Consider the following 15,121-nt stretch of genomic DNA (forward strand, 5'->3'; position numbering starts at 1 on the left):
TGAGACATCCACCGAATCGTAGCAATTCAAGGCGTATTCAATTCAAGGCGTATCAATAGGTGTAGCGAGGCGTAGCAGTTCAAGGCGTATTCGATTTCTACGAAGACATTGACTGCTGCAATACATCTTTTTTTTCCCCATTTTTATTTTTTTTAATCCAATACACAAATGTTCAAAACATTAAGTAAAACTTCAGGCACTCAATTCTTGGCCAATCCCCCTGTGTGGGTACGAGCCATATTGTGAGGTCAACATCATCATCATCATGTTGTACAGGCTGAGCCATCAAAAAGCGAGGCAGAAGAAGAAGAGGGTCCATAAAGGTAAGGCTACGCTGTTGGGCGCTTTCCTATTTTAGTGAAACTTGCGGCTCACATCTGATCCCTTGCATTGTAGAAATCACATTTCTGGCATCATTTTTCTCCAAGCAATGGTAGATGAGACTCGTAACACCAAGAAAGTCATCGCGCAAAGCTATTTCTTTACTAACGTATGGAGCCTGAACTGTTGTCCGGTGGTGTATATTACAAGGAAATATTACAGCCGTATAGCATAAACTTGTTGCATCCGTTTGGATTAGGGGTTGAGTGCGAGTGTAGAACCTTCCAGCGGAAATGGAGAAAAAAAAAACGTGTTATTGCCCTAGCGAGGTAATGCACAGAGCTGAATAGTTGACTGAATAGAGGGACTGAATAGTTCATATAGCAAGAGAAACGCGCTCAGTCATGGTTGATAATATTGGAGCAGAATAAAGTTCGCGGATGCAAGACACGGGGAGCTGCAGATTCAAGTCGGTTCCTTCTTCTGCCAACCATTTACAGTGCTCCGTAACATGTTGAACGTAATCATTTGAGGATATAGCGAAACTACAGCTAAGTTCCGCCACGTGAGGTAAGCGATTTTGTGTGCGGTTGCTTTGCTGACAGTACTGATATGAGCGAATCCTTCGTCATCTATGCTGGGAAATATTTCACACACACAAATGTGTTTTGTACGTGAATTGGTTATTTGATATATTCATTTATATTTATAGTTACATTCATTCATTCCACACCACAGTCTATCATTCCTTCATTATTCGTGCTTTTCATACGAGAGGCCTATATGCCATATGACAAGAAAATCCGGCATTGTCTGCAGTGCAGTCATCGGTGGCGGCGTAACCAAGCGATGGTACAAAAATGGCCTACGGCGCAAAGAGTAAAAGTACGCCAAGATGCTCCGATAGACGTCAAATTTTCTAGGGAGTTTACCATTAGCAATGTAAATTAACGGCTTTGCAGAGACAATTTGGTACATTTTCATCTGCGTGAGAATTGAACCCGGGCCTTCGGGGTTCGAGACGAGCACGCTTCCCCGACGTTTATTTATTGCCCTCTTGGTCCATAACACAATGTAACGGACACATCACTTAGATCATAAAATTGAAAAATTGTCACTTACTTGAATGTAGCAGGGAACTACATAAGAAAATCATATGGATTTCTTAGAAAGAACGCGCCGCAAATGTGGAAAAATTGTATCTGAGAAAGCGTTGTTTCTGAGAAACCCGCGCGGGTTTCCTTTGTGGCTTCGCCCTCCATTTGGGTGGATGAGAATTTTTCCCTTTCATGCTGCTCCCTCCACCTTGCGGGATTCCGCAGAAATGATGTGCCAAACCATTACATCACTTAACGGCGGCTGCACGGATCTGGCTGGCTAAATGTCTGCCTAGTGCATGCGTGATTGCACACGTCACGTCGTAGCTATCTGGCTGCGAAAAGTTTCGCCAGAGGGGCTATAATGCTTTCGCATACCCACGTGTAAGCAGTGTTAAGTGCCTCTGCCGAATTTCTTCTGTTAGTTATGTAGGAATAAATGTGCTATTTAATTTACTCTTCTAGGCAGGATGTATGGATGAAAACGACGCTCGACGCGAATGAAACGCGCTTGCTTCGATCTTGCAACCCACGGGAAATCTGGAAGACGCCGTCATTTCTACGACTTACATCAGTTCGCAAGCCGAATCACGCCATATGTCTTCCGGTTATTTTGTTTGTTTATCCACTTACGGGCTAGTTCATTTGTTGGTGCAGACATGTTGTCTCTATCGTGCAGCGCTATGTCCTTGCCGAGCAACCGATCGAGGAAGAGCCCGGCAGTCGGGGCTGCCCCTCCAGTCGCTACCGGCGTCGAGGGCCGGCTACGTGCACGCCTTACCGTGGGGCTTGCCCCTCCACCATCGCAAGGGCGAGAGCACGCCGCTGCCCAGGTGAGCCGACGTTCAGGAGGCTGCAGCTCGTTAACGGAAAGTCATTAAATGCTGCGTTGAATCAGTTTCCCAAGTTACGCCGTTTGAGAAAAGGCGCACATTGAAAGGATTCGCTCAAGGTGCCCTATAGACAGCTGTTCACTTAGTTGCAGTGAGTATGACACGCTTGTTTCCTTCTTCCTATTTGTTTACAAGATGTATCTTTTATCATATTGCTATTAGCTGTAGATTACCTTTGAGCCATTTACTAGTGCTCGGCGCTCAGCCTTACGTGTTCATGCGTTAGTCGTATATCTTGAATCTATGACATATTCCACAGCGAATCTGTTAGTGCGCCTAGAAGCACTCGGTGACGTTATGGACCCGTTTTCATGGTATCCTGACACAACTAGACATATTAGGGGTGACATGCATGCTAAATTCATTGAAATATTTGAGTAAATTAGGGACAAACAAACATTTCCTGCAAAACGAATTGTAGTAGCAATTACGTAATTTCACAAAATCAGGATCATATCATGAGTCACTTGTACAGAAAGTTTATGTTGTGTCGGGTACTTACGCAGTTCTTACTTTGTTCTCGCATCGGTCGCCGCCAAAGGATCGAAAGCCCCCTGCAAAGAGGTGCGAAGTTCGCAAGAAATGCTAAAAAAACGAGCACAGTGGCATTAGTACGAAGGATTTTGGCCTACTCATTTCGAAGAATTCACTTAAAATAAACTATCATATTTCTTCTTGCATACCTTCTTAGACATTTTTAATAGCCATTATTATGAATGAAATTCTCATGTATATCTACGCTGCTTACATTATATGCGTTTAATGCACCTCCGCGTAGAGACAGCCCAAGTGGTGACGGAGGGGCCAACCGCTCAGCGTTAATAGCTTGGTAGTCAATTTTTCGGAGCGTGTCCGCTTCGAAGAAAAAACTGTCACGACGCTCTAATGGAAGCGTACTTTCGTCATGACAGTTTCATAAGGGATAAACTCCCATATAACGCTCTAGAGTCTGTAAAGGAATATGTTTATCTAGGTCAATTACTCACAGGGGACCCTGATCATGAGAAAGAAATTTACAGAAGAATAAAATTGGGTTGGAGTGCATACGGCAGGCATTGCCAAATCCTGACTGGGAGCTTACCACTGTCGTTGAAAAGAAAAGTGTACAATCATTGCATTCTACCGGTGCTAACATACGGGGCAGAAACTTGGAGGTTAACAAAGAAGCTCGAGAACAAGTTAAGGACCGCACAAAGAGCAATGGAACGAAAAATTTTAGGAGTAACGTTAAGAGACAGGAAGAGAGCGGTGTGGATCAGAGAACAAACGGGGGTAGACGATATTTTAGTTGACATTAAGCGGAAGAAATGGAGCTGGGCAGGTCATGTAATGCGTAGGATGAATAACCGGTGGACCATTAGGGTTACAGAATGGATACCAAGAGAAGGGAAGCGCAGTCGAGGACGGCAGAAAGTCAGGTGGGATGATGAGGTTAGGAAATTCGCAGGCGCAAGTTGGAATACGCTAGCGCAAGACAGGGGTAATTGGAGATCGCAGGGAGAGGCCTTCGTCCTGCAGTGTACATAAATACAGGCTGATGATGATGATGATGATAACGCTTCAAAGGGCCGAGTAATTAAGCGCGCGCTTTGATTCAAATGCGTCTGCAGTGAGCCAGTGCAGGGTTCAGCGTGCCGTGTGCACCGCGCAGGCCCGTGCAGGGGAGAAATCCGAGAAAAATTGAGGAGGGAAGCGGCGCGCGGAGGAGAGTGTCGCTACTTTCAAGATGTAGGAGCTTTAGCGCGCTCAGCGCGCTCCTTCGTACTTTCCCTGGCGTGCGATTCTCTTCACAGCCACGCGCCTTCCTCTTCCGGCGCTAGCTTCGTTCGCGACTTCAGACTTCCCATTGCTGACTTCACTGTCGGGCCACATCTTGCGCGTAAAATCGAAACAGGTATGCGAGAGAAAATGACCATTTCTGTTTAAACGAAATGTAGCGGACAACCATAACACCGAAATGCGATCGCTTGATAGGTTCTGCTTACAGGCATACAAATGCAAGAATACACCTATGTGACGTACGTATACATACGTATATGCACACATTGAAAGTAGCTTACTCAGAAACGTACACAGGCTAAGAAACGCAGTGTAAATGGTATGACAATAAGTATCGTAATAAGTATCGCTATGAATAGCACTGCGCGAGGGGCAGTGGACCAAAGTTACCTGTCGTTAACGAATTTTCGCTGTTATTCACAAATATCCGAAGCATTCTTCCAAAACTTGACCATATTTGCTCGGCTATCGATGCTTCTGACGCCGACATAATCTGTCTTAATGAAACCTGGTTATCTGAGAAAATTGATAGCTGCGAATTGTTCGATTGTAAAAAACACTTCAACATTTATCGGTGTGACAGGGGTGCTCGGTGTGGCGGAGGCGTGCTTATAGCAGTCGCTGATACTGTTTTGTCTTTTCCTATCCATATTAATAACGCTTTAGAACTTGTTTTGGTTGAAATTCAAACGTGCTCTAAGAAAGTGATATTGGGCGTTTGTTATCGTCCGCCGTCCTGTTCACCCACCTTTGCTGACCACCTTCGTGATGTAATTCATATGATTACTTTGCGGTATCCCAATAGCCCTTTCCTTTTACTAGGTGACTTTAATTTCCTCTAATATAGTATGGTCTAATGTGCGTTCCTATATTGTCATCCTTTTTCCAGTGAAGGCAACAGATTTCTGAATTTGTGCAATGATTTCAACTTGTCGCCGCTTGTAATGCAGGCCACTGCATTACAGTAGTAGACGAATTACGTCTACTACTTCTAACATCCTGAATTTAGTGCTCACCACTACGCCTGATCGTTTCCATCCTATATTGTACCTACCTGGGCTGAGCGATCACTTACTGCTTCATTTTTCTTTGAGCTGCACCGTGCCTCACCAGAGTAACCAGAAAAAAATATATCCGTGACTATAAACACGCTGATTATGATGCTATTAACCATGAGCTTTCTGCATTTTTAGATGTTTACTTGCCCAACTTTCATGATCGCTCCGTGAATACTAACTGCAGGGAATTTATTCAAAGAAAAAGTTGCATCGCTCATCGAGAAATACGTTCCACGTATAGTCATCTCGACAAACTCGCAATTGCCATGGTTCAGTCAGTCGTTAAAGAGACTCTGTAATAAGAAAAAACGAATTTTTCGATCTGCAAAACTAACCGGTACTCAAGAACGTTGGATGGCTTATGAGGCTGTGGCTACCGAATACAAAAAAGCTCTTAAGCACGCCAAGGATTCATTTTTCAATACTACCTTACCATCTCTTTTAATTAGTAACCCTAGGCAATTTTGGAGCGTAGTTAACAAAAGAGATACTTCAGCTATCACCCTTAAAGACTCAAGTGATCAACTAATCCCACTTGATCAGTGCGCAAGTGTTCTGAACTCTGTATTTGTTTCTGCTTTTTCCAAAACTGTGTGTTCCGTAACCCCTACCTATCCCAGTAATGATTTTTTTACCAATGGACCCTATTGTGTTTGATATTGCTGGTATAGAAAAAATAATAGATCAACTAAAAGTTTCTTCATCATGTGGCGTTGATAATATAAATTCCAAGCTTTTAATCACGACAAAACTATACAGTGCTTTAATACTTTCTAATATATTCCAGCAATCTCTTGAGACAGCCTGCATTCCGGAAGTCGCGAGGGTGATTCCTTTCCACAAGTCTGGGGATAGCCATTCGCCACTTAATTATCGACCAATTTCACTTACGTGGATTCCATGTAAAATTATGGAACATGTCATTTACTCTCACCTTGCATCATTCCTACAGTCAAACGCGTTTTTTACAGATCACCAGCATGGGTTGCGCAAGTCATTTTCCTGTGAAACTCATCTTATATCGTTTACACGTGACCTAAATTCTATCCTTGACAGGGGTTCCATTGTTGACTGTATATTCCTAGATTTTTCAAAAAGCGTATGACAAGGTTTCTCATCAACTGCTCTTTTTGAAACTAAGTAAGCTTAACCTTGATCCAACGTTCTTCAATGGCTGCGCTCTTTCCTCACCGATCGTTCACAATTTGTCACAGCTAATAACACTTCCTCCTTGACTTCTGCAGTTGAATCGGGCGTTCCACAATGCTCTGTGCTGGGACCATTGCTTTTTCTCATCTATATCAACGACTTACCTGATAGATTACGTTCATCAATGAACCTTTTTGCAGACGACTGCGTCATAAATGGCCCCAAAATTCTCCTTTGTGCAACACATGTGCTAACTTCCTTTTCTATTGAAGCGAGATGCTTAATGTATACTTGCTGTTCATTATGTTTAAGGTAAGAATTTAACAGATCCGAAAACAGCCCCCAGAAACCATAGTGGCTCAACATTTTCAATAATGTAATGTGATTTATGCTACGAAATTCTTCTAATAAGCTAAGAATACGGCCAGTGTACAAATTTCATGCTCAAAATACTCTAGTATACTTTCTTTCTGTAATGAAAGCGCGTCTTTTGTACCAAAGCCGTTCCGTTAGCTAAACTGTGCGTATGTTGCAATATTGTTTATCACGAAAATAAATCATCATTTTTAATATTAGAATATGCAAACCTCTTCTAAACACAGGTAGCATGGATATTTTCCTGTAGTTCGAGAGCTCAACTGCGTCCCCGCCCTTAGATAAAGCAATTACTTTAGCCCTCTGTAACTGCTCCAAGATATTAAAAAAACAAGGTTAGAAACGGGTTCTAATATAAGGGCTATTACGTCCACACTTCTTTGACTGGACAAATCTATAAGCCATTGGTATCAGAACAGTAGCTGTGTTTAGCGATGCAATGACAACAATTATTTCATTTGCCTAGCTGAAGCAAGAAAAACACTTATGTTTTGTAGATGATGCCCGGTATCGCAATCACTGTGGTGCTTGATCACTGATGGTGCTTGACAAAGATATATAGTAATCGCGATACGTATTACCTCAGTGAACTGCGGAAATCGTTCGGCTACTTGAAATGATTTCTGAGAGACAGGATTTTTCACTATCTTCACAATTTTGAAGTTTTTTTTAGTCGTTTCCATGCGAGATCCTGTTTTTGCATTACATCTACACCAAAGAGGTCATATACACCTAAGAGGTCACCTTCTTTCACAGCGGAAAAGCTGTGATAATATTCCGCTAAGTGACATTCAAGTTCATTTTTGGCCATCGCCATAATGTCTTCTCCTGTTTTGATGGCCGGATAACAAAAAACCAACTTCTGCAAGCAGGACACCTATGAACATCTAGGCCATAGTGGTGCCACGTTTCCGGGACTATAAGTACAACGGGCTGAAAACAAAGCGTGGCAAAGAGCCCAAGGATATGCTCCATATCAATCGATATATGTTCGATCACAATGATATGTTTATATGAACAAAAACAAGTTTTTTATCACGTGTCGTACGTAACGTCGGTACATCGCGAGGGGCACGATAATCACACATTGTCCTTCAACCGGCGTGCGTCTTGAAAGGCGCTTGGTGCTACCTAGTTGATTTTATGAAGGTCATACGCATTGCAGATACGCAATGTGCAGGGGACCATGCATAGTTTTCGGACAAATATTTTTCTACCTTTCATCCGAGCGAACCGCCAGCCCGTTGCTTCTTTCGCGTGATCCATGAGCTCCAAAAGCTTCTTTAGCTGGGACCACAAGGGCTAGTTAACAAACACTGGAGACTGCTCTGTGTATACAAGAGCGGCGGAAGAAAGCCCCGCTTGTCCTGCGTTTTAAAGTACCGTATCACGCTCGGACCTCCTGAGGAATTGAACAAGAACGTTCGATTGCTGAGAATGTTTGGTGGCCCCCCTGTAGCACACTTCAATCGTGAATATGCCACCGTAGTCATGCTAACATCATCATTGCGTCGTCATCAGGCAGTCGCTGTCTTGCATCCGTTGTCAAGGCGTTGTTGTCATGCCATTGTAATCATTCCACTTTAGTCATCCGGTTGTCTTATACTGCAGATATCATGCGACTGCCATGATAAATTGGTCGTCACTTAAATGTCGACATGTCATCGTTGCGCGGCCATTGTTATACCGTTGCCACATTTTGCCAATCTACATCTTACGTCATTCCCTCTTCGTCATTTCATCGTCGTCAGTGTGTCCGTGACATACAGTCGCTGTCATGTCAATGTACTTATGAGCGACCTTGGAAAGCGATTGCAATAGTAAAGTTGTATGATGTCGGAGCATGTTCCATACAACAGAAGCAATGTAAGTCTCAGAATGATCAATAGAGATGTAAAATAAACGTGACATCATAAATACAGTGTCCCGCTGCATTGTTCGATTGTCATCGTATTACCATCGAACGTCATCATGATCTGAGTTCCGGTGTAATTTGTTATGTAGTGGGAATTGGTGGCATCATTAATACTAATGGCTAACATTGCTGTAACGTTCCTGACGTAATTACGAGCATCCCAAATGAATGTTAAACGCACGTTTCTTTGGTTTCTTTTTTAGTTTTATGCGGTATACAATGTGCGTGGTACGTTCTTCCGGTGTCTTCGATTAAGCAAACGAGGCACATTTTTGTAGTGGTACAAATTAGGGGCAGCTCTTCGGTATTTTCAGGTGATCGTTGAAAGACTGTAGGCTTATTACAGTCTAAGCAGTAAATACGCAAGCAACCAATGTGGAGCCACAAAATCACGCTCCACATACTTTACTGAACTTATCCCGCTCATCTTGAAAGCTATAACCCTTAATAAAATAGAATTGATCGATAATGGGACAACACCATGGAAATGTTTCTGCGAACTCAAACTTTTGTAAATACTACAGAAGTAAGAGCTCGAAACCACTTTACGTTGAGCAGGGTTCGAAGTGGCAAGTCATGCGAGTTCAAAGTTTTAATTTCAGGCAATTGAAACTTTTAATGCAACTGCTCGAAAAAGACAGGTGTGCTGAACATTCAGCTGCGATTCTATAAGGTTGCACAAGTCTGCTATGCTTTTTTCAATAGATTTGAAGGAAGTTGTTTAGAGAAACCTGGAAATAACACAAAAACTTGGCTCTGGCTCACCCGCATCTTGAGATTCACGCGGTAGTACGCTTAGGATGGTTCGCGTGTTTGTGCTAGCTGGTAACTAATCACGCACATGTACGCGCCTTTATAGAATAGACCAAATATAGCCAATTTAGGAACAAGCATGCGATAACGACTTGTCAATTTACATTTTCGCACACACTTTAGCGCATAGACACGCAAAGACATACGGGCGAACACCTGCGGGGCCAAAAACTTGGGAGACGCATAAGTTTCCCCTCTCAGTGTAGAACGCGATAACATAAAAGAGTCCCAGACTGCTTTTCACGCTTCCCGGCAAGTGCAGCTTATGCAACCGTACTATTTACATGAAAACGCTTGCGGCGAACGCTATGCACGAGGCCGAACTTTCTGATTCTTTTTTTCCGCGCGCGGTCAGCGCCGCAGCTGTCGCGGATGCAACGCTATCTGGTGTTGCTAAAAAAAAAGCGCTGCGCAAGCAGCCTGCGTCGATCTGTGATTGGTAGAAACGCGCCCCGCGCCGCGCTGTGATTGGTGGAAAATTTTCGCTCACGGTCAACGCCGGCTACGCCATGCTTTCTGCGTAACGGGGCCCTTAAAGCACTCGATTTAAAACTGGAAACTGTGGCTCCGAGAACAAGGGATACTATCGATACCCAGGGGCGAATCTATGCTTCTACAGATATGTTTACAGAAGCAGCTCACGTAGCATATGAGTCATGTATAATATGCTGGTCCCATATTACAATACATAAACTTTAGACCTCATATCCCTCAAACAACAAATTACGCGCACAAACAAAAAAGTCGCAGTTTCGCCCGAAAGGCAAAGCATTTATTGCGATAGCAAATTAGTGGAGAGCTATACGAAGCAAGGGTAGTAGTTTAACGGGCCGTATAAAGTTGTAAACATTCGCTTACATAAGCTAAATAGACAAGCACGGTGTCACGCGCGCACAGGTAAACATGAATACATTTCGCTCAATGACTGCGCAACCTCGCTGTGAAAACGCGCGAGTGAGAAAGCCCGCAAGCAGCAGCGGGCCGTCGCGCTGTCTCTCGTCTCGCTTCCCCGCGAGCTAAACGACGAAAGAACAGCGCATACGAAGCTACCCGCACTCGGCGCATGCACTTTGTCCCCATAGCAGATCGCTTTGAAGACGAGGCTCGAGCAGGCGCGCACTTCACCCACATCGTAGATCGCTTTCAAGATACGGCGTCAGCGCTGTCGCGCGGTGAGCAGCAGCCGACGGAGCAGAACGCATCCCCCCCCTCTCTCTCCCTCTACTCGACCCTGTTCCTCGTGCACGAAAGAAGACCATGCGCTTCCGGCCTGCCGTCCTCCCTCGCGTGTGCCACATTGAGCCCCGATTGCGGGCTCACGCTCGTATGCTTTCACTCGCACACACAGCGTACGGCACGCGGTGACGATTTTATAGCCATTGGACTTTATACGGAACCTCACGGCGACGGCTACAGCAGAAGTGCGCTTGGAATGAAAATAGCAGTGCTATCGCAATAAATCTCGCCTAAGTAATGCTCAACTGAACCTATGCATGTTATACTGCGAATCTGACAGGGAGAGCTCCGAAGCGATTCTCGTTAGGCAATGCCTGACGGAGGGATGAACATCAAATGTGATTTCGATCCTCAAATTTGATGTAACGTAGTGATGAATATTTATAAAATAAACATTACCTTAAATATATCTAGTTCGAATGTACGTACAATGATTTGTATGCCAGATTTTTTTAACGAAGCAAGAATGTGTAATTTCTTTCTCACGTCACGTCATACGGGCTAGGAGCTTGTCAGCTAGGGGGTCAGCTAAGAATTTTAAGGTTGCAGTGATAAAAGCTGCTGGTGCTGTAAAGCAGCGGCCTTTTTCAAACGAAGCTGCAGATGCGGCTGCCTTAAACAGTGGTGGTGGCCTAACTATTCTACGACGGTCCCAGGCATGCGGGCGCTGTAACGCTGCGTGCGTGGGAGCCGCCACAGAAGAGCTAGCCATGACGACGCTCGAACACCGTAGCTGTTGCTGCGGCTTTAGCTGACGCCATGGTGCTGCAATGTAACCTGCGTGGATGCCATCACTGTGAACAGCTGTAGTCATGACCGCGCTCCAACACCAAGAGCCAGCACATGCATATTACTTCCGAAGTGTGTAAGAACACCCTTATACAGTTGTATTTCATTGTACATTCGTATACATCTTCAAGGATGCTCTTTTGCAAACGGTACATAGAGATCACCACCATTCCTATACCCGTACTAAAACTGATGTCGCGAAGAAATAATAACAGATTCCATTGCGCGAATGCGCGCCACCACATGGTGATGACAATGGTTAATGTTACTCATGAGTAATTTTAATTGCACACAAGCATAGTTTATTTGCGGTAAGTAATAACTTTTAAGACACTTAACCGAAAAGCTGTCAATGGGAGATCTGATGTGAAGAAATGACATACTCGTATACCAGTGTTTACCAGAATTATAGCTTGTATGGTGCAACTTTTTTTCGAATGAGGGAAGGAAGCTAGCGAAAAAAAATAAAATGCATGGTGAAACGTCCGCATGCCAGTGACTGCAACAGTCTCAAACGGGAGTTTCGTAATCAATACGGTCATTCACTTTAGACACTTTCAAGGCCAGGTCTTCAAGTTTCATTACGTTCCAACTGTCTATCATATTTCTTTGAGAAGAAAGCGGGAATTACCCTACACATTCGAATTAGTATTTTGACATTATTCCAATGAGTTGACGTCGTTACGTCAAGATTTGGTTGTTCGTAAAGTATGCGTGAAGTGGAGCACCTAAATGCATCACGTCACAATGCGTGAGCTTTCAATACACTCAGATTGAATTTAATGGTTTACATCGCTATACTCAAAGACCGCTTAGAGCAAGAATTCCGTAACTTCAACAGAACTGCCGTGGTGTGTGATGTAGCCCGCATCATCCTCTGAGTATGATGTCGGATTGTATTACACTATCAGAAATGAACAGGCCATGCATCAAGAGAACAAACTGTTCCACTTGCCGTCGGATCTGCTAGGCTTTGGTTGCTCAAGTACAGCCTTAAATGAACCTAAGTGATGTCAGAAAACACAAATCGCTAGGCTTTGCCGGTGCATGAAACAGTTATCATAAATATTGCCAAGCACTTCGCACTCACGGACAGACACAATGCGCCGATGATCTTCTGAGCCATGCCGTACCATTGGTGTTGCCTTCTACGTCAAAATTTTCGCGCAATACATGAAGCATTACAGCAGTTGAAGAAGTCATTTTCCCGTATTGTAGAGCCAGTATTTGGATGCCTGATTCGCAAACACAAGCTTTTTTTTTTCTTTCTCCACCCATCTCTATCACATACCCACAGGTTCACTATCAACGAACGCGGTGGCCTGCAAGTAGAACCACTGGGGACGCTCGACCTGCCTCGCCCTCCCGAAACGAACGTTCGCCGCGAAATCCTGCGAGGGTGCGCCCTTGCCTCAGCCCTAGTCTTCCTCTTTGTGGCTGTGATGACAACTGCATTGCTCGTGCACGGTGCACGCAATCTCTTCGGACATGTCGAAGACGCCACAACGGACGCTAGCGAAGATGTCGTCATTCAATACAAGTAAGTGGCGGACGCTGCACAAAAAAGTTTGCTCATTTAGAAGGAAATACTATGCCATCAACTACACGCACTCTTCGAAAGAAGCATACTACGTCTGCTATACCCCCAAAACGCAGCAAAATTTGTAAACATCGAGCGAATGCACTTGGCTGCAGTAAGTGTCACTATGGTGGCGGACAACTACATGTGATAGGAACCTGCCATGTCGAATTGATATTAATGCCATTAGCTAAAACGAAGTAAACATTAGGTAAACGTAGGTGCTCCGTAGTAGTAATTGAGTATTTACACCTGACATCGAGATTTATACATAAAGCTTTCATGATGTGTACAAAATTCGTCCCAAAAGTACGTGCAGCGAGCCAAAAAAGTGAGAGGGGGTGCAGCTCTGCTGTTTTCTTACTGCCTCCACTCGAAAAGTTACGGTCGAAGTCTTATACGAGCCGGACTGCTGTATCACAAGGGTGAATTTCATGCGCTCATTTTTTATGCAACCCACCTGTAGAAATGTAGATTGACGAGCAGACGGAACAAAGAATCAAAATGACATTTCATGCAAAATTGTGCAAGAATCACCCAAAAATACATCAAGTGCGAAAAATGCGAAACATGCTTATAAAAGTGATGCCCTGGATGAAACAAGTTTGTTCAAGTAGGTCAAACATTTTCGGGAAGGCCGTGAAAAGCTCAAGACGATGCAAGATCAGGACGTCTCCTCTAGCTCGTACAAAGCTGAAAACAGCAATCATGGGGGTTCTTCTGTGCTCAGTGACAGCCGAGTGAATGTTAAAGCAATATAAAATACTTGGTTCAGGTTAATTCTTCTTTCCGCGCATTTTTTAGTCAAAACTTGGAGAGGTCTTTGCCAAGATGGTGTCGGGTAAACGTGGTGGCCTGCGGGTGGAGCCACTGCATTGCATTGATTGCAAAATTTCAGATGACAGCGATGGATTATTGCAGAGTTTAGTCACCCATAATGGAAATTGGACTTACAAATACATCCAGCTCAAGTTGCTGCCAAAAAAGTGCCGATGAACAAAGCAAAAATCAGTCTTGTTCACCATGATTGTTTACTGCCATGTAAATGTGCAAGAGAAATTTGTAGCAGCAGGTCAAACTGTCAATGCATCTTTCTATGTAGGGGGAATAAGGTGTCTGAGAGATCGTGTACGCCACGTGCGACCAAATTTGTCAAGAGGGGCGCTAGAGTGTGCACTAGAAAACGGCGCTGTGCAACCTGAATGTGTAATGCGTTGGTTTCTGGCAAGCGATTTCATTACTGTGCTGGAACAAACATATTACTCGTGGCGATTAGCCCCCTGCAATTTTTTTCCCTTAAATGTTACCTGATGCTCCAGCGTTGGTATTTCGGGAAGATGACGACCATTGCTTCTGCAGCGTTTAACAGAAAATAATTTCCTAGGCTGCTTCTATCAACGGAAGAGGTGGAACCAACGTACTCTACCTAAGTGAGAATATTTATAATTGAGTACATTGATGTATTTGAAAGTTCTTTAAATAAATTTCGCAAATGCATGACATGACCTCTTGGGACAGATCTTGTACTTCCGGTCATCAAACATGCATCTATAACATTGAAGCGGAACGTAGTGTGGATATCGGGGCAGGATATATGCAACATCTAATAGATATCCACGTTACCTACATATTACATCTGCTGCTCCTTTTTTGCACTAATTAAGCTGTCCATCATGAGGTGAAGCATGCATGTGTCGGGATCAGATGAAAAAACAAAATGTAGCATTTCTCAGCTTTGAGAAAAACCTGTAATAAAGCGTGTATTTGTAGTGTTCTGTTCACTTCAATATATAGAATTTCGCAATAGATAGCTTTCTTGCCGATCACTCTAAAAAGTTGAGAAAGAACCGTATTGAACCGCAACCGCACGTTGATCTTTCTATTCGTAGTGCAGGTTTGACTTTTCGTTCATTGGCACCAGTCCTCCGACTCGAATACGCGCCTTTCGTTTATATCCCAGTTTCATCATGGTGCCGAGTTCGTCGCCATGTGCTCACTGGAAACAACATCTTCTGAACATACACGTCACAAAACTGATAACGTCAAGTTCTTTCTGTTAATGCGGATATCGAAACTAGATGCTTGTCTGCCTCCACACCGGCGGAGTCCACGAAGTC

The 15,121-nt window shown here is 43.9% G+C and overlaps 1 protein-coding gene across 1 annotated transcript in view; it reads left to right on the forward strand.

The window, feature by feature from the left end:
* Positions 1 to 237: 237 nt before the first annotated feature.
* LOC125946977 (uncharacterized) overlaps positions 238 to 15,121 on the forward strand; it is a 257,786-nt gene continuing 242,902 nt past the window's right edge. Inside the window, exon 1 of the mRNA XM_049671220.1 lies at positions 238 to 323. The gene's annotated coding sequence lies outside the window, so the exon portion shown is untranslated. The remainder of the gene's footprint in view (positions 324 to 15,121) is intronic.

The sequence above is a fragment of the Dermacentor silvarum genome, chromosome 7 (genome assembly GCF_013339745.2).
Source record: "Dermacentor silvarum isolate Dsil-2018 chromosome 7, BIME_Dsil_1.4, whole genome shotgun sequence".
Lineage (NCBI taxonomy): Eukaryota > Metazoa > Arthropoda > Arachnida > Ixodida > Ixodidae > Dermacentor > Dermacentor silvarum.